This window comes from Nicotiana tomentosiformis, unplaced genomic scaffold, assembly GCF_000390325.3.
Source record: "Nicotiana tomentosiformis unplaced genomic scaffold, ASM39032v3 Un00097, whole genome shotgun sequence".
In the NCBI taxonomy this organism is placed as follows: domain Eukaryota; kingdom Viridiplantae; phylum Streptophyta; class Magnoliopsida; order Solanales; family Solanaceae; genus Nicotiana; species Nicotiana tomentosiformis.
Window position 1 is genome coordinate 108845 of NW_027174656.1, and position 25269 is coordinate 134113.

The window sequence follows — 25269 nt, forward strand, 5'->3', positions numbered from 1 at the left end:
AGTCCATACCCAAAATAATTTCAAAATCGGTCATCTCAAGAAATAGGAGATCTGCTCTAGTTTCATAACCACAGAATATAATAATACAGGACCGGTAGATGCGGTTCACGACAACAGAATCGCCCACAGGAGTGGACACATAAACAGGAGTACTCAAGGACTCACGAGAAACACCCAGGAATGGAGCAAATAGAGATGACACATATGAATATGTAGATCCTGGATCAAATAATACTAAGGCATCTTTGCCACAAACAGAAATAATACCTGTAATCACAGCATCTGAGGCCTCTGCAGCTGGTCTAGCCGGAAAAGCATAGAACCGAGCTGGAGCGCCAACTGGCTGGCCTCCGCCTCTAGGACGGCCCCTTCCCACGTGTCCTCCACCTCTGGGTGGTCGGACTACTGGTGGAGCAACTGGTCAAGTAAGCATAGGCTGCTGACCCTGCTGTACTGGTCTACCTCGAAACCTGGGGCAAAACCTTCGCATGTGACTGGGATCCCCGCACTCGTAACAAATCTTCGATGCGATGGGCTGCTGACTAAGTGTCTGGCCCTGGGGACCTGAATACCCACTGGGAGGACCTTGAATAGCTGATGGACGGTAAGAACTCTCTGGGATAGCACTGAGATAAGGTCGCACTGGAGCACCTCGAGGAGGTAGTGGTGCTGGATATGGGGGTCTGCTGGACTGTCCCCTCACGAACTGACCTCTGCCCCCGGACGGAGCACCTCTGAACTCTCCAGAGTACCTGAACCGCTTATCTCTTATAATCTGCTCTCGGCTCCACTGACGTACACCCTCAATCCTCCAGGCTATCTCCACAACTCGCTCATAAGAAGTACCCATCTCAACCTCTCGAGCCATAATAGCCTGAATACCAGTATATAAACCGGCTACAAACCTTCGCACTCTCTCTACCTCAGGAGGGAGTATCATTAGTGCAGGGCGAGATAATTCAAAAAACCTCGCCTCATAATTGGTCACTGACATCTGACCCTGCTGGAGCTGCTCAAACTGAAACCGCAACTCTTCCCTCTGGGAGGGTGGAATATACCTGTCCAAGAAGATGCGGGTGAACCTGTCCCAAGTCATGGGAGGAGAATCTGTTGTCTGCCAAGAGTATAAGACTGCCACCATCTACGGGCTCTACCCTCTAGCTGAAAAGTAGCGAAATCAACCCCATGGGATTCCAGTATCCTCATGTTGTACAGTCTATCCTTGCAACGATCAATGAAATCCTGTGGATCCTCATGTCGCTCACCCCCAAAGACAGGAGGATGTAGTCTAGTCCATCTGTCCAATAGTTTCTGAGGATCGGTGGCTACAGCCGGCCTGGGTTCAGGTGTAGCTGCTGCCACTGCCCGGACTCCACCCACGGGTAATGCACCCTGGGTCTGATATACGGCAGCTGCCTGTCCATGAGCCTGCACAGTAGGGGTCTGTGCTCCCCCGCCCGCCTGAGATGTGGCTGGGTTTGCCGGAAATAAACCGGCCTGAGTCATATTATCCATGAATCGCAGTATACGACCCATAACATCCTGAAATCCCGTTGCAGATGTGATGTCCACCGGAGCTGGCTCTGCCACAGGCACCTCACCCTGCTCCTCAATAATGGTATTCTCTACTGGATCCACTGGCGGCATAACCGAAATAGTCCTGGGACGTCCTCGCCCTCTACCACGGGCTGGAGCCCTCCCTCGGCCTCGGCCTCTGCCTCGACCTCTAACAACTGGGGAGAAGCTTTTCCCAGGTCTGGAACCTCATTAGAGCGTGTTCTCACCATCTGTGAGCGAATAAGAGAAGGATATTTAGTACTACATCAATTGCACGATGGAATATGAAGAAAGGTAGTTTCCTAACAACATATAGCCTCTCGAAGATAAGTACAGACGTCTCCGTACCGATCCGCAAGACTCTATTAAGTCTGTTCATGACTTGTGAGACCTACGTGAACCTAGGGCTTTGATACCATGTTGTCACGACCCAATTTCACCTGTAGGTCGTGATGGCGCCCAACACTACAGCTAGGCAAGCCAACTAATAAATTAAGCATACATTGATAAAATTTAAAACCAAAAAAATATAAACCCAAACTCTACCAATGTGTGTGCCAAGACCTGGTGTCACAAGTGAATGAGCATCTAGTAGATTATACAATAGACAGAATATAAACTCTAAATACTGTCTGAAATAAAATAGACAGAATATAAATATCAGAAGAAGAGACATTGGTAACTGCAGAAAGGCTCAGAAGGGCAGCTCATTACTATGCCTCTGGATGACGTGGGTATGTGATGATAGGTCCTCCACTAGTACCTGTCTCAGATCCTGCACAAAAAGTGCAGCAAGTATAGTATGAGTACGTAAACAACGTGTACTCAGTAAGTATCAAGCCTAATCTCGAAGTGGTAGAGACGAGATGGCCGACTTTGACACTCACTATAGGTTAATAACAATAACTGAAATATATCTAAAATATTTAAATCAGCATGATTTACAGAATTTACAATAATTTATTTAATAAGCAGAGATAATCAAATTCCTTCAAATGTAACAATTCTCAATATATTAATTAAATTCCTTCAATTCAAATAAATTTTAATTTATCAATTTAATCTCATTTACAGGAGTAACAATTAATCCCTAAACAAGCAAGAATAATAATTCATTAATTTCCAAGGATTTTTCCAATTTATTACTTAGCTTCACAAGCTGAAATAAATTATTAAAGTATCGTGTAATTATTATTATTAAGCACGATTTCTGCCGAGGACGTACGGCCCGATCCAGAGTGTCGTGTACACTACCGAGGGACGTGCGGCGCGATCCATAGATGCATCTATCTTGCCGAGGCGTTCGGCCCGATCCACAAGAAAGGATGACATTTTCTTATGTGCCTCCGGAAGGACAGTATGTTTATTATAAGATAAATTTGGGAGGAGAATAATTTCTTTTAACAATTAATTGATTTAAACAAAATCAAGCATATGAGATTTCCATCCTTTAATATCTTTATCTAACAATTCACAATATATTCATGTAGATATCAATTAATATAAATAAATAAATCAAAGAATACAATTTACACAAGTAAGGCATGCTTCGAGTCCTAAACTACCCGGACTTTAACATTTAATAGTAGCTACGCACGGACTCTCGTCACCTCGTGCGTACGTAGCCCCCACAATTAGCAATAATTATTTAATCTTAATCACTTATGAGGTAATTTCCCCCTCACAAGATTAGACAAGAGACTTACCTCGTCTTGCTCCAATTTAATCCAAGATTTTTCCTTTTTCACGATTATCCAACTCTGTCTGGCTCGAATCTAGCCAAAATAATTCAGTACAATCACTAAAGATTGTAGGAAATAACTTCTATAAGGAAATACTATATTTTTAATAAAAATCCCGAAATTAATTAAAAATTCGCCCGCGGGATCCACATCTCGGAATCCGGCGAAAGTTATGAAATCCGACAACCCATTCAATTACGAGTCCAACCATACCAATTTCACTCAAATCCGACTCCGAATCGATACCGAAATCTAAAAATTTTGTTTCTATGAGATTTCTAAATTTTTCCAAATTTAAATCTCAAAACACTAATTAGATTGTGAAAACAATGATATATTTATGTTCATAAGCCAAATCCAAGTTAGAATCACTTACCCCAATATTTTTCCCTTGAAGATCTGCCAAAAATCGTCTCTGCTCAAGCTCAAGTTCGCCAAAAAAGGCAAATGGGACGAAAGTCCTCTATTTTTATAACTGCCCAGCAGTTCGGAACTGGGCCTCGAATAGGGCCTCGAACATGGCCTCGAACTGGGCTTCGAACTAGGCCTCGATCGTGGCATCGAACTTGTGCCTTCGATCAGGGCATCGAGGGTTGTCTTCGATCTCAGGCTCGAGCATGGTCCTTCGATAGTGACCCTCGAGCCTTGCTCTCGATCTTGTCCCTCGAGCCTTACTCTCGATCATGGAATCGAACTGGACCTTCGATCCTGGCCCTCGTACTGGACTTCGATCAACCAGCTCGAACCTGGACCTCGGTCATGGCCTCGATCTTGGGTCTCGATCCTATCCCTCGAGCTTTGCCTTCGATCATGGCCTTCGAGATGGGCCTTCGATCATGACTTCGATACCTAAGCTCGAGCCTGAGCCTCGTCAACTCTGGCTTGATGCCTGGGTTCGATGCCTGGGCTCGAGGTCTGGGCTCGAGGTCTGGGCTTGATGACAGTCCAGAATGCCTAACAGAAGAGGAAAAATTGCAGCAGCTTTTTAAGTCAAAATTCTGATCCGTTAACCATCTGAAACTCACCCGAGGCCCTCGGGACCTCAACCAAATATACCAACAAGTCCTAAAATATCATACAAACTTAGTCGAACCTCTAAATCACATCAAACAACGCTTAAACCATGAATCATACCCCAATTCAAGTTTAATGAAACTAGGAGTTTTCAACTTCTACATTCAATGTCGGAACCTATCAAATCAATTCCGAATGACCTCAAATTTTACACACAAGTCATAAATTACATAACGGAGCTATGAAAATTTTTGGAATTGGATTCCGACTCCGATATCAAAAAATCAACCCCCCCGGTCAAACTTTCAAACTTTAAATTCCTATTTTAGCCATTTCAAGCCTAATTTCACTACGGACTTCCAAATAAAATTCCGATCACGCTCCTAAGTCCAAAATCACCATACGGAGCTGTTGGAATCATCAAAATTCTATTCCGGGATCGTTTTCTAAAAATGTTGACCGAAGTCAAATTTAGCACTTTAAGGCCAACTTAAGGAACCAAGTGTTCCGGTTTCACCTCAAACACTTCCAAATCCCGAACCAACCATCCCCGCAAGTCATAAATCATTACAAGTACCTACGGAAAGTTTTATTTTAGGGAACGGGGTTCTAAAAGTTGAAATGACCGGTTGGGTCATTACAGATAGGCAATTTTAGATGCTCCAATTTTTCATCAGTTTCCACCTTGATCAAACGGCCATTAGAATCTACTGAGGTTTAGTGGTAACACATTTTTATTTTCCTTATTTGTTAGTATATGTATATGATGCTGCCTGCGTTTCTTTGTCAGTATTTATCTCTCTCTCTCTCTCTCTCTCTCTCTCTCTATATATATATATATATATATATATATATATATATATATATATATATATATATATATATATATATATAAGTGGGCAATAGAAAAGTGAGGTGGCACCTCTCTTAAGCCAAGAAACACATTTATCTTTTTTTCTTCTTTTTTTGGGTTTTTCATCATTTTTTCCATTTATTTTATATTAAAAATTCTATCTTCATAACTCATACCTCTTTATCTTCATAACCTATATTTTTAATAATCTCAATAACTCATATGCCTTTCATATTCATAACCTCTAAATATTTAATGTGTAAGTTTATGACTATTTATTATATGTTCCTCCATATGTACCTATATAAGGATTTCTACGTTTTGAACAAATATGATTAATACTAACTTTATATTCTGCCTATAATAGTTGAGCTATCTCTATGTCAAAGGTTGTAGTGGAAAAGAAAAATTATACTAAGATATGGTATAATTTCTATTCTTTGTTTTTTGTTCAAGGTAAATTGACGAAGATATTCTATACATGTGTGAATCTTAAGAAGAATGTTTAAGAGGAAGTGTCAAATAATGAGGTGAAGATCGAAGTAAAGCGTATTTCACAATTCTCATTAACGGTCTTTGATTTTGTCATCTTTTGGTTTATATTGTATAAGTTGAAGTAGTAATTTTTTTCAAATAATACATAGAGATTTTGATATCTATTTTTTGTTGTATATATTTATACTCTACAATTGCAATAACTTTGAGTCGTGATTTATCCGATGTCGAAGTGAGATTCTAATATGTTTTTCTTTTCTTGTTATATATAGATTTAGCATTATATATTTTTCTATATGTTCTTAATATTGTCGCCTCTATTTCTTTTCTTCAATGAACTTTTTTGAATTAAGCATTAATCTATGACATTGATAATTTATAGATAATTTTAAGTTAACATATAATGTAATCTAATTAATTAAGAAATCACATGTAATAATAGGTTATTACCGATCAAAAATTTTAACACTGTGAATGGGTTAGGCTTCAGTAGTTTAAAAATCACTAGGCAACGAGCTATTAACTTTATGAAATAAAGTATTTTTTATTTTCGGGTTATAGTATCGATGATTGAAAACTTAGTGAAGTTCATAATCAACTTGCAATCAATAATCATTATTCTAATGTTAGGATTTACACACAATTATTTATTAAAAAAATAAATATTCCTGTGAATGCTTGGTGAATTTTATTCTTTAAAGTGTGACATTATCTCTAATTTAGTATTGCAGTTATTCAATTAAATGTATCCCATAAAAGCATGCTTTAACTACCAGAATAATACAACAAATTAACGGAATAAAAGTTTTAACATTTATGTTGCAAAGTAAGAGGAGGAGGTCTTCCTAATGATCTTTTGTCAAAAGGTACATATTTTTTCTCATAAAACTTTTCAGCTTCTCAATATATATTTAACAATAATTTAATTTATTTTAATTGTGTAGTTTTAAGAATCTATGCAACTTTTATTTTAATTTTAGATTTTGTTTTTCTTAATCTTGGACTTTCTTAATTAGATAAAACTTAAGTAATATTCATTGATAATATACAGTTAACTGTACGTTACATAGATTATTTACTACAAAAAAACTAAAATTATGAATTAAACCAAATGTATTTTATTTATTGGCAATTTGCTTTCTCATCAAAAGAGGGATAATATCTACATTTGTTATTAACTCGATAAATTATTTTTAAAATTTTTATTGATGTTTCTTAAACCCGCGCAAAGCGCGGTTAAGTTTACTAGTTCTTAAATATTGACTGTGAAACGAAAGTAAATGTTAGTACTAAATTTTAAGGGTTGGATTGTTACAGATATAGAAAAGAAAATGAGTTATCCATTATGAAATTTGAGAAATAATTGTATGTCCTGCTTCTTAATTAATATCTAATGATTATCTAACAATTTTATCTAAAAAGTTTAAATGTTGAAGGTAATTTACACCTTATCCAATTAACTTAAATCATAATTCGATATATTTTGTTTTCGCACATCGTGCTGGTATTAATATTATTAATGATAAATAAAAATATCTTTTTCTTTCTCAAAGTCTCTCTTGGTCCCCGCAAGATTTTATGCCACACAAATTTTCCCATGTGACAAAAATAGAGTCCCATAATTACCTCCTTAAATTTGTTATTGGCATTTGTCAGTGAGATATACAAAAGGTAAAAAAATTATATTTATCGAGGATTATTAAAAGGGCAATAAGTAAGATATTTAGTCAATTGTAAGCTAATAAAAGATCACATGACAGTATAACATTACTCATTAAATTACAAGTAATGCAATAACTATAAGCAAAGAACAAAAAGAGAAAATAAAATAAAATAAAAATTCTATGTAAAAATGTATAAGGATAACACACAAATTGTTTGGATGGTTGTTACCTATTGTATTGTATTATTACCTTAAATACAATATTTGTTTTGATTCTTATTTAAATTTTATTGTATTGTATCGTTAAACCCGTCGTTACGACGAAAAGTGCCACTTTATGTAACGACTGATTTGGTGTGGTCGCGTCGTTACCTTATTTTTTTACTCTCATCTTGCCCTTACTTATTATTAAATAATTTTATTTTATCTATTATCCTACCTTTTTATATAATAATTCTATCTTTACGTAAAATTGCAAGTTTATTCTTCATATTATTGGTTCATGATATCATAAAATAACGATAAATAATACAATCTGTCCAAATATTGTATACACAAAACGATACAATACATATTATACAATACGATACATTATGAAACGATACATAATAACCAACCAAAACAAGTTATTAGCTTATTTGAACTTGAGATGGAAAATAAAGTGGTAGTAAGATATTTATTTAAATCAATATGATAATGTGTTCAAACAAAATAGATTACGATGTAACCAGGGGCGTACACATGATTTTTCGCAAGTGGTATCGATATTTATAGAAGAGAAGAACAAATAATATTAATTTTCATATTATACAACAAGAAATAGCCTTAGTCCATTGGTTTTATAGAGTCTTAATTTTTTCTTTTTTTCTTTTTTTAGTTAGAAGAGATTGTGAGTTTAATTCTACCTTTCCGTAATTTTAACAATAAAAGCTCTCTCAAGTATTTGAAAAAAATATGATCTAGTTGTGGTACCTCTGACCTCTTAGAAAACAAATTAGGAACTTAACCAACGCGCCAAGAAATAATATATGTCAAGTAATGTTATTTTCTTTATGTTATTATAACCAGATAGTATTATTACATATATTTGTAAAATAATTCGACGAAGTGGTGACGCGTGACACCGCTTAGTTCCACATGCATTTGCCCCTGGACATAACATGTTTAGTATTATTTAATATTGACCATGAAACGAAAGTAAATGCAAGTACCAAAATCTAAGAGTTGGATTGTTATAGATGTCGAAAAAGAAAATAGGTTATCCATTCTGAGATTTGAGAAATAATTTTATGTCTTGCTTATTAATTAATATCTAATGATTATTTAATATTTTATCTGAAAGTTTAAATATTTAAGATAATTTGCACCTAATCCAATTAACTCAAATCATAATTTGGCATGATTTTTTTCACGCATCGCGCGAGTACTGTTATGCGACGCCTTCCTGAAATTCTTTGGAAGGGCGACATAAGGCTAAGAAACCGATGTCAGTGCGATTGAGGTCCCCTCCGTATGCTAGACTAGATTGTCAGTGCCGTACGGAAAAATCAATGTCGTGATCAATTGAAAGAGAGAGCAGAAAAGAGAATTGAGAATGAAAGAAAGCTTGATTGCATTGAATGAAAGCTATTACAGAAAAACAACACGGTGTCGGGGGGAGAGACACCAGTACAGAGAATTGTTTGCTTGCTTGGTCTCCTTAATAATGCTTAAAATAAATAAATCAAAGTTACATGACTAGACCTATAAAAGCTGAAAAATCACACTTAAAGAAAATGCAGTAAAACTACTCTATATTTATAATGAAAAGGACTTAGTCTTCTACAAAACAGAAACAAGTTTGTTGGCAGCAACTTTGTCTTTAGCATCAGGGTCTGCACGCACGGCGCTGTTGGCATCTGCCTGTGGCTGGGCACTGGCGATGGCTATCGGTGGGGCGACAGAGGGAGATGCGCGCTTGTCACTTGGAGCTGCCGAGACCACGGGGCCGACCGTGGCGACGGGCGTTGGGAAGCTTGCCAGGATGCCACGGGTGCGTCCAAGGGGTCATGCGGCATGGCTGGAAAGCCACCCATGACATTCTCCCCCACCTGAGTTGGCGACGTCCTCGGCGCCTTCCTTGCAAGGTAATCATCAATAAGGCTCTTGTAGGATTTGAGGTTTGTTCCCCTCTCCCAAGTATTCTCCTCTGCATCACATCCCTGCCATTTCACCAAGAACTCCTGGTGATCTTTTCTTGAGGCGTGAATCACTCGATCATCAAGAATAGCTTCAGCACGCCTTTTCCCGGTTGAATTGGGGCCTCGAATACTTGGTATTGTGAGTTGGCTTCATGAAGGATCCTCCATATCTTCCCGAAAAGGTTTCAGGAGACTGACATGGAAAACAGGATGGATTTTCCACCAAGCTGGGGTATCCATCCGGTATGCAACTTTCCCAATGCGCCTTTCAATGGACAAGGGTCCAATATATTTTTGCAATAGGAGAGGGTCATGGACCCCTGCAAACAAGTACCGCTTTGGGATTTTGACCATCACTATGTCTCCCACTTAGTATTCAACAAAGCAGCGATTCTGATCAGCATGCCTCTTCATCCGCTTTTGGGCTTTGACAAGATAGCTCCGCACTATCTCCAAATTTTGCTTCCATTCTTTTGAGAAGCTAGCATCCTGAGGAGATTTTGACATGTTTGGTGCGTTCACTGTGTGTGGGAGTAGCGGTTGCTGTCCGGTAACAATTTCAAAAGTGCTTTTGTTGGTACTTGAGCTCTTTTGTGAATTGAAACATAGTTGAGCAGCATCCAGAAGCTTCACCCAGTTCTTCTGTGATCCGGTCACAAAGTGCCGGAGATATTCCTCTAGCATGCCATTGAATCGCTCCGACTGGCCATTAGATTGCAGATGAAAACTTGAGCTATGACTCAATTTTGACCCGAGACACTTAAACTTGAGCATGCCATCCAAAATTGCTAGTGAAGCGTGAGTCGCGATCACTAACAATGTCTTTAGGTAGGCCCCAATATTTGATGACATGAGAGAAGAACAGTTGAGTTGTATCTTCTGCTAATATATATTGTGAGGCTGCTATAAAGATAGCATACTTGAAAAACTGATCCACCACAACCAAGATAGTTGTGAGATCTCCGACCTTGGGCAATCTGTTGATGAAGTTCAGGGAAACGCTTTCCCAAGGTCTTTTTGGGACAGCTAGTGGTTCCAAGAGCCCTGCCTGCGTCAAACGGTCTGACTTATCCTTTTGGAATAATAGACAAGTCTTCACATACTGAGCGACGTCATCGACCATTTGAGGCCAATAATATGCATGGCGAAGCAATGCCATTGTGTGTTCCTCACCGGGATGACCGGCCCACAAAGTATCGTGGCATTCCGCCAGAAGAGCCCTTCGCAGATCTCCTCCTTTAGGAACATAAAGTCGGTTCCCTTTCACTTTTAGGAAACCATCTTCGGTGTAGAACTGGCGAGTCTTGCCCTGTCCTACCAAATCAACCAAATACTATGCAGCAGGATCCTTGATGAGTAGATCCTATATCTGGTCTTTTATGGTGGTGGTTACTTCGCTTCCCTTTAGGGCAGCGAGTACACACACCGATGCTAGATCAGCTCTTCAACTGAGTGCATCAGCAACATGATTGGTCTTCCCACTTCGGTACTCTAGGTTGAAGTGAAATTTCGCTAGGAGTTCCTGCCACCTAGCCTGTTGCCATTCAGCTTTGGCTGGGTCATGAAATGGCTAATGGTTGTGTTGTCTGTCTTGACCACGAATGGGGCTCCCAGTAGATAATGCCTCCAAAGGCGTAAGTAATGAACGACAACCAATAATTCTTTCTCATGGGCGGCATAGCGCTGCTCTGCATCCTTCAGTTTACGGCTCTCGTACGCTACGGGATGCCCTTGTTGTAGCAATACTCCACCAAGTGCATAGTCGGAGGCATCCGTTTGCACTCCGAATGGCTTGGCCAAGTCAGGGAGGGCCAAGACTGGGCAACTAGACATAGCCATTTTCAAGGCATCGAAGGCCTCTGCCCGTTTGGGGCCCTAATCCCACGGTGTGACCTTCTTGAGAAGTTTTGTCAGCGGCACTGCAATGAGGGAGTAACTTTTCACAAAACGCCGATAGAAGTTGCATAGGCTAAGGAACGACCTCAAGGCGTGGATATCCTTAGGAGGCAGCCATTCTATGATGGCCTAAATCTTATGCTAGTCCATCTTGATCCGCCCTTCCTCGATGACATGTCCGAGGAAGTCAATTTGTTTCTGAGCAAAGGAGCACTTGGATAGCTTCACATATAATTCGTGCTCCCGCAATCGGGCTAGGACCTTCCGCAAATGCTCCAGGTGTTCTTCCAGTGTCTGGCTATATACCACAATGTCATCCAAATAAACCACGACGAATTCATCAATGTATTCTCGGAAGACTTGGTTCATCAAGGTGCAAAATATGGCTGGCGCGTTAGTCAAGCCAAAGGGCATAACCAGGAAGTCGTACGACCCATATCTTGTCACACAGGTCATCTTGTGCTCATCACCCTCTGCAATCTGAACTTGCCAATAACCTGTCCTCATGTCTATTTTGGTGAATACTGTCGCACCCCCAGTCTATCAAACAAGTCTGCCATTAGCGGAATAGGGTACTTGTTTTTCACAGTGATTTTGTTTAGAGCCCGGTAATCCACACAGAGTCGTAAACTACCATCATGTTTCTTTTGGAATAGCATAGGGGACTCGTATGAGGACTTGGAGGGCACAATGATCCCTGTGTCTAGCATTTCCGTCAATTGTCTCTGAAGCTCGGTGAGTTCGGGTTGTGACATTTCGTACAGTGCCCGGGCAGGTGTCTTCGCACCCGGCACCAACTCAATCTCATGGTCCACAGTTCGCCTAGACAGAAGACGCTTTGGCATGTCTTGTGGCATGATGTCTTCAAATTCAAGAAGCAACTCCTTCATGGGTGCAGGAATGGGACCCAAGGAGCGTTCTATATCTTCCATGTAGAGGGTAGCCAGGAACGTGGGTTCATGTCTTTTTACCCCCTTCTTCAACTGCAAGGCCGAGATGTTCTTGGCGGCCATCTTCATGGGAATGCACTGAATAATGCAGGGCTTAGCTCCATTTTCTTCCATCATCAGTAGCAAGTCTGCATACGGTGCGGGCATGGTATTGGTATGTCTCAGGAATTCCAACCCCACTATCAACTCGAAGTCATCTATGATCACCACGCGCAAGTTGAACTTTCCTTCATAAGAGCCAAGTTTCACCGGTACTTCTTTGGCTATTCCACCCACTGGCTGAGGTGGTGAGTTGATAGCCTTGACACGGCATTTTCTCTTTCCTACAACTAGGCCAAGGCGCTCCACCTGAGTCGAGGCTAAGTAGTTGTGGGTAGCACCCGTGTCTATCATCGCCCGAATGGGCTTTCCATTTACCTTCATGTCAACGAACATTAAGGTCCTCTCTTGATGAGGAGGAATCCTCTCGTTCGCCTTCTCTTTTCCTTTCTTGGCGATTGGACAGGGGTCCTTCTTCTTACGGATAATAGCACTGGTTCCCGCTATTGGCTTATAAATAGAGCCAACAATGGCATTGAATGCACCAACTGGTTCATTCTGGTCCGCATCATCGGCATCGTCATCCGTCCCATCCTCAAAATCTTGATGGGCGTTCATCTGTGCATGTGGGCATTCATTATTCCAATGTGGTCTGCTGCAATGACGGTATCCTGAGGGGGGTTTCCTCCCTCGATCATTGTTGTTAGATGCAGCGCTAGTACTGCCTGGGGAAGGAGCCTTAGATTTGGTTGCACTCCGGTCTCCTCCACTTCTACTAGGGCCACCAGTGTTCGGCTGGCCTCCTTTGTATCCTCCTCGGACAGGCTGTTGAGGCTTGTCCTTCCGGGCTTCCACTTGATAATCCCCAAGGCACTCTGCTACTTGGATTGCCTTAGGTAACGTGTATACCCTTTGTCTTTACAACTCCATGCGGGCATAAGGTTTTAACCCTTCTAGGAAGGTGAAGAGTTTGTTTTTGTCCCCTATGTCGCGGATGTTCAGCATAAGCGTAGAGAATTCCCGCACAGAATCCTGCACTGATTTGGTCTGGCGGAGCTCCCGTAGCTTTCTCCTAGCATTGTACTCAACATTTTCGGGGAAGAACTGTAGGCGTATGGCTGCCTTCAGTTCTGCCCATGTCTCGAGGGCATCTTCACCAGCCTTGATGGCTTCGTATTTCACCCGCCACCAGAGTTTGGCTTCACCCTGAAGATACATGGCTGCAGTTGCTACCTTCTTAGCTTCTTCTAGGCCCCCCACGGTATCGAAGTATTGTTCGATGTCGAAGATGAAGTTTTCCACTTCTTTGGCATTCCGAGCTCCACTGAATGGCTTTGGCTCAGGAATTTTCAGTTTTTGGGCCACAGGGGCGAGGTTCACAATACCCTCGATTTGGTTTCCACCTCCTCGAAGCAGGCCTTGTAAAGCAGCATTGACAACGTTGACCTGGCCTGTCAAGATGTCTATAGTTTGTTGCATGGAAGTCACCCCGTCTGCCTCTTGTGCCCTGTTGGCTAAATCCTCGGCGCGCTCCTATTGGAGGACCTCAAATTTACCAAAATTTTGGCTACCTCTGTGGCTGCCATTTGCCGGTCTTCTTCAGAGTCGCGACTGATGTTTTCTATGTCAACTTCGGCCTGGATCAGTCTGCGGTCCAGGTCATCCAACCTTCACACTAGGCTGGTCTTTAGGTCATGCACCATTTTAACGATGGGCCGTAATGCATCAACCGTTCCCTCAAGGGCCGCGATGCGATCCCCAAAATTCACCATGGTCAGAAATGGTGGTAATTGCAATGTAATCCCTCGTCTGATGTCAAGCCTAGGCTCTGATACCAACTATTACGCGGTGCCTTCCAGAAGTTCTTTGGAAGGGCGACGTAAGGCTAAGCAACTGATGTCAGTGTGATTGATGTCCGCCAACTGAGGTTCCCTCCGTATGCTAGACTAGATTGTCAGTGTCGTACGGAAAAAACCAATATCGTGATCAATTGAAAGAGAGAGCAGAAAAGAGAATTGAGAATGAAAGAAAGCTTGATTTCATTGAATGAAAGCTATTACAGAAAAACAACACGGTGTCGGGGGGAGAGACACCAGTACAGAGAATTGTTTGCTTTCTTGAAAGTTTGATTGCTTGGTCCCCCTTAATAATGCTTAAAAAAAATAAACCAAAATTACATGACTAGACCTATGAAAGCTGGAAAATCACATTTAAAGAAAATGCAGTAAAACTACTCTATATTTACAATGAAAAGGACTTAGTCTTCTACAAAGCAGAAACAAGTCTGTTGGCAGCTACTTTGTCTTTAGCATCAGGGTCTGCGCGCGCGGCGCTGTTGGCATCTGCCTATGGTTGGGTGCTGGCGATGGCTATTGGTGGGGCGACAGAAGCACATGCGCGCTTGTCACTTGGAGATGCCGAGACCACGGGGCCGACCGTGGCGACGGGCGTTGGGAAGCTTGCCAGGACGCCATGGGGTATGGCTGGAAAGCCGCCCATGACATTCTCCCCCACAAAAATGGAGTCCCATAATCGGTGAGATATGCCAGAGGTGAAAAATTTATCCACATCAAGTGTTTTCACCAGACCAATAGATGCATGATAGTTTGCACTTATTAACATATACCTTTTTCACTAAAGTATGTTTTATTAGTGCGCATTTTCATCTCATCAAATTATTTAATGGCGATAAGTTAATACGTTTTGGCGTAAACATAATCTAAATAGAAAATGACAAAGAACTTAAAATGTGTTCTTAAAAGCCACTCGTTCTGCTCTTGAAGGATCCTCCGTCTGTCCTTTTTATCGATTTAGACTTGCAAAGCTACAAAACAATTCCAAAAATATTCGGAGAAGCACGATATACTGTCCAAGGGATAAATCAACAGTTCAAATCATTAAAAGTAATTAAAACATAAATATACAAATTGTCACAACCCAATTTCACCTATAGATCGTGATGGCGCCCAACACTACAGCTAGACAAGCCAACCAGTAATTTAAAATAACCAAGAAAATAAGCAACTCTTAATTCAACCAATGTGTGTGCCAAGACCTGGTGTCACAAGTGTATGAGCATCTAGTAGATTATACAAAACTTCAAATACTGTCTGAAATAAAAATAGACAGAATTAAAAATACAAGAAGAGGCATTGATAGCTGCAGGACGGCTCAGAAAGGCAGCTCACCACTACGCCCCTGGATAACGAGGATGTGCGATGATAGGTCCTCCACTAGTATCTGTCTCAGATCCTGCACAAAAAAGTGCAGCAAGTGTAGCATGAGTACGTAAACAACGTGTACCCAGTAAGTATCAAGCCTAATTTCGAAGTGGTAGAGACGAGATGGCCGACTTTGACACTCACTATGGGTTAATAATAAAAATTGAAATAATACTAGAATATCTAAATCGAAATGATTCACTGAATTTACAATATTTTATTTAACCAACAGAAATAATTAAATTCCTTCAAATGCAACAATTCTCAATATATTAATTAAATTCCTTCAATTCCAGTAAATTTCTAATTTATCAATTAGTCTCATTTACAGGAATAACAATAATTCCTTAACAAGCAGGAATAATAATTCTTTAAATTCCAAAGATTTCCAATTTATCAATTAACTTCGCAAGCTGCAATAAACTATCAAAATATCGTGTAATTATTATTATTAAGTACGATTTCTGTCGAGGTCGTTTGGCCCGATCCAGAATATTATGTACACTGCCGAGGGACGTGCGGCACGATCCATAGATGCATCTATCCTACCGAGGCGTTCGTCCCGATCCACAAGAAAGGAGGATATTTTCTTATGTACCTCCGGAATAAGAGTATTTATTGTAAAATTTATTCGAGAGGATAACAATTTATTTCAACAATTAATTAATCTAAACAAAAATTAAGCATATGAAAATTTTATCTTTTACTATCTTTCATAACAATTCACAATATATACATCAAATAATTTAATTAATAAAGAATATAATTTACACAAGTAATTCATGCTTTGAGTTTTAAACTACCCGGACTTTAGCATTAATAGTAGCTACGCACGGACTCTCGTCACCTCGTGCATACGTAGCCCCCACAATTAGCAACAATTATTCAATTTAACCACTTATGGGGTAAATTTCCCCCCTCACAAGATTAGACAAGAGACTTACCTCAATTTGCTCCAATTTAATCCACTAGAAAACCCTTTCCTCGATTATCCAACTTTGATTGGCTTGAATCTAACCAAAAATAATTCGATAGAATCACTAAAATTTATAGGAATCAATTCTATAAGAAAATACTACATTTTCAATAAAATCTTGAAATTAATTAAAAATTCGTCTGTGGGGTCCACATCTCGGAATCCGGTGAAAGTTACGAAATCCGACAACCCATTCAATTACGAGTCCAACCATACCAGTTTCACTCAAATCGACTCCGAATCGATACCGAAATCTTACAAATTCGTTTCTATGAGATTTCTTAAATTTCCCAAATTTCAATTTCAAAACACTAATTTATGGTGAAAACAATGATATACTTGTATATGTAGACCAAATCCGAGTTAGAATCACTTACCCCAATGTTTTTCCCTCGAAAATCTGTCAAAAGTCGCCTCTGCTCAAGCTCAAGTTCATTAAAAATGGCAAATGGGACGAATGCCCTCTTTTATAAACTGCCGAGGCAGCCTTCGGAATTGGGCCTCGATTGTGGCCCTTGAGCCTAGGTTTCGGTCATGACCTCGATCAAGGCCTCGAGCTTGGGACTCAGTCATGGCCTCGATCATGGTTTCGAGCCTGAGACTCGGTCATGGCCTCGATCATGGCATTGAGCTTGTGTCTTCGATCGTGACCCTCGATCTTGGGTCTTGATCCTGGCCCTCGAGCCTTGCCTTCGATCATGGCCCTCGAGCTGGACCTTCGATCGTGGCTTTGATACACAAGCTCGAGCCTGAGCCTCGTCAACCCTGGGCTCGATATCTAGGCTCGATCACAACCCAGAATGTCCAACAGAAGAGGAAAAATTGCAGCAGCTTTTTAAGTCAAACTTTTGATCCGTTAACCATCCGAAACTCACCCAAGGCCCTCGGCACCTGAACCAAATATACCAACAAGTCCTAAAACATCATACGAACTTATTTGAAACCTCAAACACATAAAATAATGCTAAAATTATGAATCATGCTCCAAGTCAAGCTTAATGAAACTTAGAATTTCCAGCTTCTACATTCGATGTCGAAACCTACAAATCAAGTCCGATTGATCTCAAATTTCGCACACAAGTCATAAAAGACATAACGGAGCTATGAAAATTTTCGGAACTGGATTCCGACTCCGATATCAAAAAGTCAACTCCTCGGTCAAACTTCCAAACTTTAAATTTCTATTAAAGACATTTCAAGCTTAATTTAACTACGGACTTCCAAATAAAATTTTGAACACGCTCCTAAGTCCAAAATCACCATATGGAGCTGTTGGAATCGTCAAAATTCTATTCCGGGGTTGTTTTCTCAAAATGTTGACCGAAGTCAAACTTGGCCTTTTAAAGCCAAATTAAGGCCCTCCGAGATATACCGAGATATAATCTCGGGTTTGTTTTTCCCTTGTGATGGACACCTTGGTGCGCTATAGCATTGGTCCCTGGGGGATGTAGACTCTATCAATGATCATGTTGATGACGTGCTGAGGTTTTCTTGTTCGGTTTGTTTGTTTGAGTCCCTATTCCTGAAGTGATTTTTGGCTCGATCACTCAGAAATTCCGGAGATGCACGTTATTGAATAACCGGGCCACTTCTTCTCTTAACTGTCGGCAATCCTCAATTCTATAGCCATGAGTGCCATGATACTTACACATTAAGTTAGGGTCTCTCTCGGAAGGGTCAGTCTGCAATGGTAGATATAATGCTGGTAGCATCGACATTGAAGTTATATTCCGATAACCTTGGTGCCTCGAGTGGCCTGTCAAAATCGTTTTTGCTCATAAGTCCCCGGCCTCGATCTTTCCTCTTTTCGTTTCTCGTAGGGTTACGCCAATATCCGTTGCCCCTTCGATCCCCACTATACGGTTGATACCGGTCTCTGTTCGGTCTCGGTTCATGATCGACGACTCTCTTAGGCCTGTCACTAGTTCTGATGGGATAAACGGACCCGAACGGGGCCCTGAGATGATCATCCTCAACTTTAATTTTTGACTGGTAGCTGTTACGGACGTCGGCCAAAGTTACCACCGGGTAATCTATCAAATTCTGTGAAACCAAGGAGCTTCAGGGGTTGATTCATTGAGTGAACGCCTGAACGGCCCAATCATACACAACCGGGGGTAGATCCATCCGTTCCATTTGAAACATCGATACGAATTCCCTAAGCATTTCGTGATCTCTTTGTTTTACCTTGAAAATGTCCGATTTTCTCGTCTCAACCTTGATGGCCCCGACATGCGCTTTCACAAAGGCGTCTGCAAGCATATCAAATGAATGAATAGAATTTGGGGGTAAGTTGTGATACTATATCATTGCTCTTTTGGATAGGGTTTCCCCAAACATTTTTAACAAAACCGACTCGATTTCGTCATCTTCTTGGTCATTTCCCTTGATGGCACACGTAGGAGGTCACGTGCTCATTTGGGTATGTGGTTTCATTATACTTCAGATTTCGGGCATGGGGAACGTCTTCGGGATTGCCTTTGGTGCCGCACTCGGAGGGAAAGCTTTTGGACAAATTTCTTTAAATCCAAGCCTTTCAATATCGGGGGTGCTCCTGGGATTTGATCGACTCTGGAGTTATAGGTCTCCACTTTTTTGTCGTTGGCCTCAATTTTCTTATCCCTCGATTCCACCCGCTTTGTCAGTTCCTCAAGCATCTTTAATTATTTTGGGGTTGGCCCAGGGCTCAACTTCACCCGGCCTTTCTGTGGCGTGATCACTCCTTCGGGTGCTTTGCTAGGATGGTTCAGGCTCAACTCTGCTAGGGGCGAGGCTTTGATTTTGCAGTTGTGCTATCGCCGCTTGTTAGGTCTATAACATTTCGAAGATCACCCGCATATTGATTCTTTCGCCTTTACCTTCGGGCGTACCTTGAGTCGTAGGTCGGGCACCTCCGTGAACACTTTTCTCAGGGTTGGTTGGCAGGTTAACGTCATTGGCCACATGCGAGTTGGCGTCAACTGGGTTTGCAACTGGGGCTCCATTGGGATCGGCAGGGGGTACCTTGTTGCTAGGCACCATATTGTTGTTTTCGCTGTGATGGCAAGATTCGGCGTCAATGTTCAAATGAGTAGACTGAGAGTTTGACCTTTTTAGGTTGACCTGAAATTAAAATCTCAAAGAACAAGCGTAAAACAGAGTGTATTATGGAAATTTGTATCAAATTACCATTATTATCCTTAGCCCCACGGTGGGTGCCAAACTGTTTACCCTTAAAAATGGATAACAATTGAATTTATACGGGGGTTTAAGGATATGTGGACTAATTCAATACAAGCGATTAATAACGTTGGATGAACAGGTTAAAGATAGCCTAACAGTTAGCCTGCCTTCGGTTCAAAGCCAAACACTTATGAAGAATTATGAACAAAATTAAGAACATTGAATGACCTTTAGAAGTAGAGAAAATAAATGTACATTACCTTGATGTGCGTGTTACAGTGTGTCTATTGAATAATCCGCTTGCCCTTTATATAGTAGGAGAGTTTTACCCTAGGCACAATTTTAAGAAAGGTAAAAATCTTCCTTTTCGCTAATCACTGATCTGATGTCGATACGGGCCGAGATTCACGCCGTGATATCCGGTTGGACACGGATATCACGACCATTTGTTAATCGTGCATGGTCGTTTAATAATGCTCTCCTAGGTCTTGGAACTCGAACCGGACCCGGGGAGCGTGGTCTCGATGGCTCCGAGAGAAGGTGTTTTGCTCGGGCCTTGATACGAGAGGCTCCTGGCTTCGATTCCGATTCCTTGCAGTCATGTCCTTGCTTCGTTTGCCTGGCTGGAAAATCGGGGTGTTCATTAGCCTCGGTTTACCCGTATACAATATAATATATTTACTCTTTTGTTTGTTAACGTTGTGCATTGGTAAAGAAATGATGCTCCAGAAAAAGAAAAAAAAATGCTGATGCCGCCAAAGTGATTATAACTAAAAAAATAATTGTACGAAGTTGACTCTTTTCTGCACAATCACGACTTAAAAATAAAATCACCAGGTATGCACTCAAATGATTACATAATAGCTCCTTTTTTTTTTTTTAATATATCTTGCTTAATATTATGGAAAATGTAAAAGCAAAAATTGATTTATAGATTCATACACGAGCAGTGCAATCCGGATCTGATCGGAAGTTAAGCTTTGATTAGTTGAAAGCTTTCAATGGTGGTGCACTTGTGCCAACTTGTGACATGTAACTTTCTTTCAATGGTGGTGCACTTGTGCCAACTTGCATGTATCTCGACTATTGTACGGAGTGTTTGCTATCTCCCACCAAAACGGATAAAGGAAACTCTACCAAACAAGCTTAGATAGATGTAAAGATTATAATCTTTTTCAAGTCACATACCTATGCTGCCTTTGAACAATCTACTGTAGTTAACTTTTACTGTACTACTTAACATGATAGGAGTAGTTACTTAATATTTTTTATACGCAACCGAGTGTATTGGCTGTTCTATATAAGTGAACAAGCACGCTTGAACCCACAAACCACAATAAACCTATCCTAACATTCACATTTTCTGGAAAAATGGGTACTATCAACCAGATAGAGCAATCCATGTCCAAGCCTCACGCAGTATGCATTCCATTTCCAGCACAAGGCCATATCAACCCTATGCTCAAATTGGCCAAACTTCTCCATCTCCGAGGCTTTCATATCAGTTTCGTTAACACTGAGTTCAACCACCGGCGATTGCTCAAATCCCGGGGTCCCAGTGCCCTCTCTGGCCTACCTTCCTTTCATTTCGAGTCCATCCCTGATGGACTCCCTCCCTCTAACGAGGACGCCACACAAGATGTTCCATCTTTGTGTGAATCGTGTAAGAAGTTGTGTTTGGCCCCTTTCAGAAAACTTGTCACGAGACTAAATAATTCCTTGAATTTTCCTCCTGTTAGTTGCATAGTTTCTGATGCTGGCATGAGCTTCACTCATGAAGTTTCTAAGGAATTAGGTATTCCTAATGTTGCCTTTTGGACTGCTAGCGGTTGTGCCTTATGGGCTTTCTTACAGTATCCTAAACTTGTGGAAGAAGGTTATTGTCCACTAAAAGGTATGAAAGCAAAATTAGAATGCTTTAAATAGTTTCATTTTTTATGGATAGTTACACGTAGTTTTCGTTTAAATAATTTCATTTTTTATGGATAGTTACACGTAGTTTTCGTTTACATATCTAATTGTAGGGGTGTACAAAGAAAACCGATAAACCGTACCAAATCGATAATCTGAGTCAAACCCGAAAATCGTGATTGAAAAACCCGAGATTAAAAAACCCGACTTTGTTGGTTTGACTGGTTTATAGATTTAAAAATCCGACACCATTAGTTTGGTTTGGTAATTAAAAAATCCGAACCAACTAACCTATTTACACCATTAGCTGATAGGATAAAATCTTTTTCTACTGAGCAGTGCATAAAAGCTAAATACTCTGAAATATTAGTACTTCATATCATCCCTTGTACAACTTCTATTTTTTTTTTTCCTTTTTAATTCCTTCAACAATTTGGAGAACCCATGTGGATATTTTCCTTATGTTTACGAGGGCTAGTTTCATATTTTCAATGTTTTGTGGAAATACGAACTTAATTGGAGTACAATTCAATGACAATTAGTCACACCATTTGAACTTTTTGTACTAACTATTACGTTAGTCTAATAGTCTTTTCCAGTTCTTTTTGAAATGAAACTTTATTCTTTAGCTATCCAGCTATAAATATCTGGAAGATAATTGTAGTTTTTCTTTTCCAGTTTTTTTCAATATGGAAATTAGTTACAGTTTCTTTTTATTGGTTTAATTTCAGATCATAGTTATTTGACCAGCGGCCATTTAGACACCACTATAGATTGGATACCAGGCATGGAAGGTATCCGTCTTAAAAATCTGCCAAGCTTCATTAGAGCCACAGTCGACGAACCTAGCTATATGGTAATCAAATTTATAATGGAAGAAATCTTGGACAAAATTCCTAAAGCCTCAGCACTCATTTTGAACACTTTCGATGCACTAGAAATTGATGTTCTGAAGCCTATTTCGACCATGTTCCCAGCGGTTTATACTCATGACCCTTTCACTCTTTCTTGAATAATTTAACTCAAGACGAAGATTTGAAATCAATTGGATCAAATCTATGGAAAGAAGATACTCACTGTCTCCAATGGCTTAATACTAAAAAACCAAATTCAGTTGTATATGTGAATTTTGGAAGTATTACTGTATTGACCCCCGAGCAGCTAGTTGAGTTTGCATGGGGACTTGCTAATACCAAATTGAATTTTTTGTGGATTATTAGATCGGATATAGTCAAGGGTGATTCTGTCATTTTGCCTCCTGAATTTCTCGGGGAGACTAAGGAAAGAGGTTTACTAGATGGTTGGTGCCCTCAAGAACAAGTTTTAAGTCACCCGTCAATAGGAGGATTTTTAACGCACTGTAAATGGAATTCGACTTTTGAAAGTATATCATTTGGTGTGCCAATGTTGTGTTGGCCTTTCTTTGCAGATCAACAAACAAATTGTTGGTTTATTTGTAATTGCTTGGGTGTAGGAATGGAAATTGATAGCAATGTGAAGAGGAAAGTGATAGAAGAACTTGTTAAAGAGCTGATGATCGGAGAAAAAGGTATAGAGATGAAAGAAAATGCATTGAAGTGGAAGAAGTTGACAGAAGAAACTATCTCTTCTCCAGATGGATCGTCTTATTTGAATTTTGACAAGTTGGTTAGCCATGTGCTATTGCGCGAGGGTTCTTCTTTCTTGACATGTTAAAATCATGTTGTATGTCCCAAATGGAGTTATTTTTCTGATTTCAGCTAATCAGCTTCCATAAGCCGTTTACTTCTAGTCATTTCGGTACATTAGTCCGTCTACGGTATAGTAATTGTTTATGACAGTGACTTGAAAATAAATCAAATAATAAGGGTAAATTGCATAGTGTAAATATAAGGGCTACGGTAACTAAGTAAAACATGAGTCAAATTTATGAGTAACTTCACTTCTGATTCTTCTCTTGTTGGCCTAAGTGAAGGTTAGTTTTGAAAATTGACAAAGGATACTCAGGCATGAACCAGGTCTATCCCTTGTGTGCATAGACACGGGCAGATTCGAGTATGTGAAAAGCACGAGAAGGATATAAGCTTAACTCTGTATAATTGATATCTCTTGATCGAAAATGTTGCATAATTGAGAAGGAGAAGGACTTCTTACTCAAAGAGAACACTATCCAAGATAAGGGAGGAGTTAGAAGTTGAAATCAATTAGATCTCTTCCACCAAAGAAGAGTAACATTAGAACTCTAGTTATTTTCTACTCTACTAACTCTATAAATTGCAATATATTTTCATTCTACAGGGATGCACAAAAGCAAAAGTTAAATGTGAATTGAGAGCAAAATAGTAAGGCATTTTGCAGCAATTCGTGTGTGATTCAAGTGTGCAAACCTGAAGCTACATGAACCAAATAGAAGAACCAGCTCCAAGTGTCTGTCTTTTATTCTAGTTCAATTGTAGTAGGTATTTTCATATTGTACCTTTCAGCTTTATCTAGAGGCAATTGTAATAGGTACTCAGAGTATTCAAGTTAGAGTTAACTTGAAGTTGTCGCAACAGTTAGAGGATGTTTGCCACAACGGGATTAGAGTTAATCGTAGGTTTACAAAAGTGTTTTGTAAATGCATTTTTTGGCTCAGTGATTTAGTGTAAGAGTTTGGAAAAATCCTACTGGGAAGTAGGTCGTAGATTTTTCACCTTTTGAGCCAGGTGTTTTTCACGTAAAATACTTGTGTTCTTTACTTTTTGCATTTACTATTTCAGCAATAGTAGATTAAGGAACACTTAGAAGAACCAGGTCCTTCCATAATCAGTTTAAGCGAAAAATTGGACACCACACAAATTACCCCTCCCCTCTCTCTTGTGTGGTATTGAAGTTAAAACATCAATTGGTATCAGAGCGGGTAATCCTTGAAGAGGCTAACACCTTAGGATAAGATTGAGATGAGTGCACCACCTGAAAACTGGGAAGGGCAATCCACTGCTAGGCCACCACTTTTCAACGACCATTATTACTTTTGGTGGAAAAACAGGATGAGAGATCACATCATAGGAGAAGACTATGAGCTATGGGGCATTATCACAGATGGCCCACTGGCTGCCATGAAGATATATGCCAAAGGAGAAGAGGTGGAAAAGACAAGAGCTGACTGCACTGCCGACGACTTGAGGAAATGGGAGAAGAATGCTAATGCCAAGAAATGGCTTGTTTGTGGACTCGGTCCAGATATAGTAGAATCCAAAGTTGCACCACTGCTAAAGAATTCTGGGACACTTTGCAAGTGGACCATGAAGGAACACCTCAAGTTAAGAGGTCTAGAGGAACACTACTATATTCTCAATATGAGAATTTCACCATGAAGGAAGGGGAAATCATACAAGAGATGTATACAAGGTTCACCACACTGACAAATGAACTTAAGTCTCTTTGAAGGATTATTTCTGAAGAAGACAGAGTTGAGAAGATTTTGACAAGGGTTCTGCTAGTTACTTGGGAGAGCAAAATTAGCACTATTCAGGAATCAAAGAACATTGCCACTCTTAAGTTGGATGAGCTAATTGGAAATCTCACTGCTTATGAACTTAGAAGGCAAACTATTAAGATGGATGTACCCAAGAAGGAAAGGAGCCTGGCA

General features: G+C 40.1%; 1 pseudogene; it reads left to right on the forward strand.

The window, feature by feature from the left end:
- The first annotated feature begins 21061 nt into the window (after positions 1-21061).
- LOC104094105 (7-deoxyloganetin glucosyltransferase-like) lies at positions 21062-23415 on the forward strand (annotated as a pseudogene).
- Positions 23416-25269: the final 1854 nt, after the last annotated feature.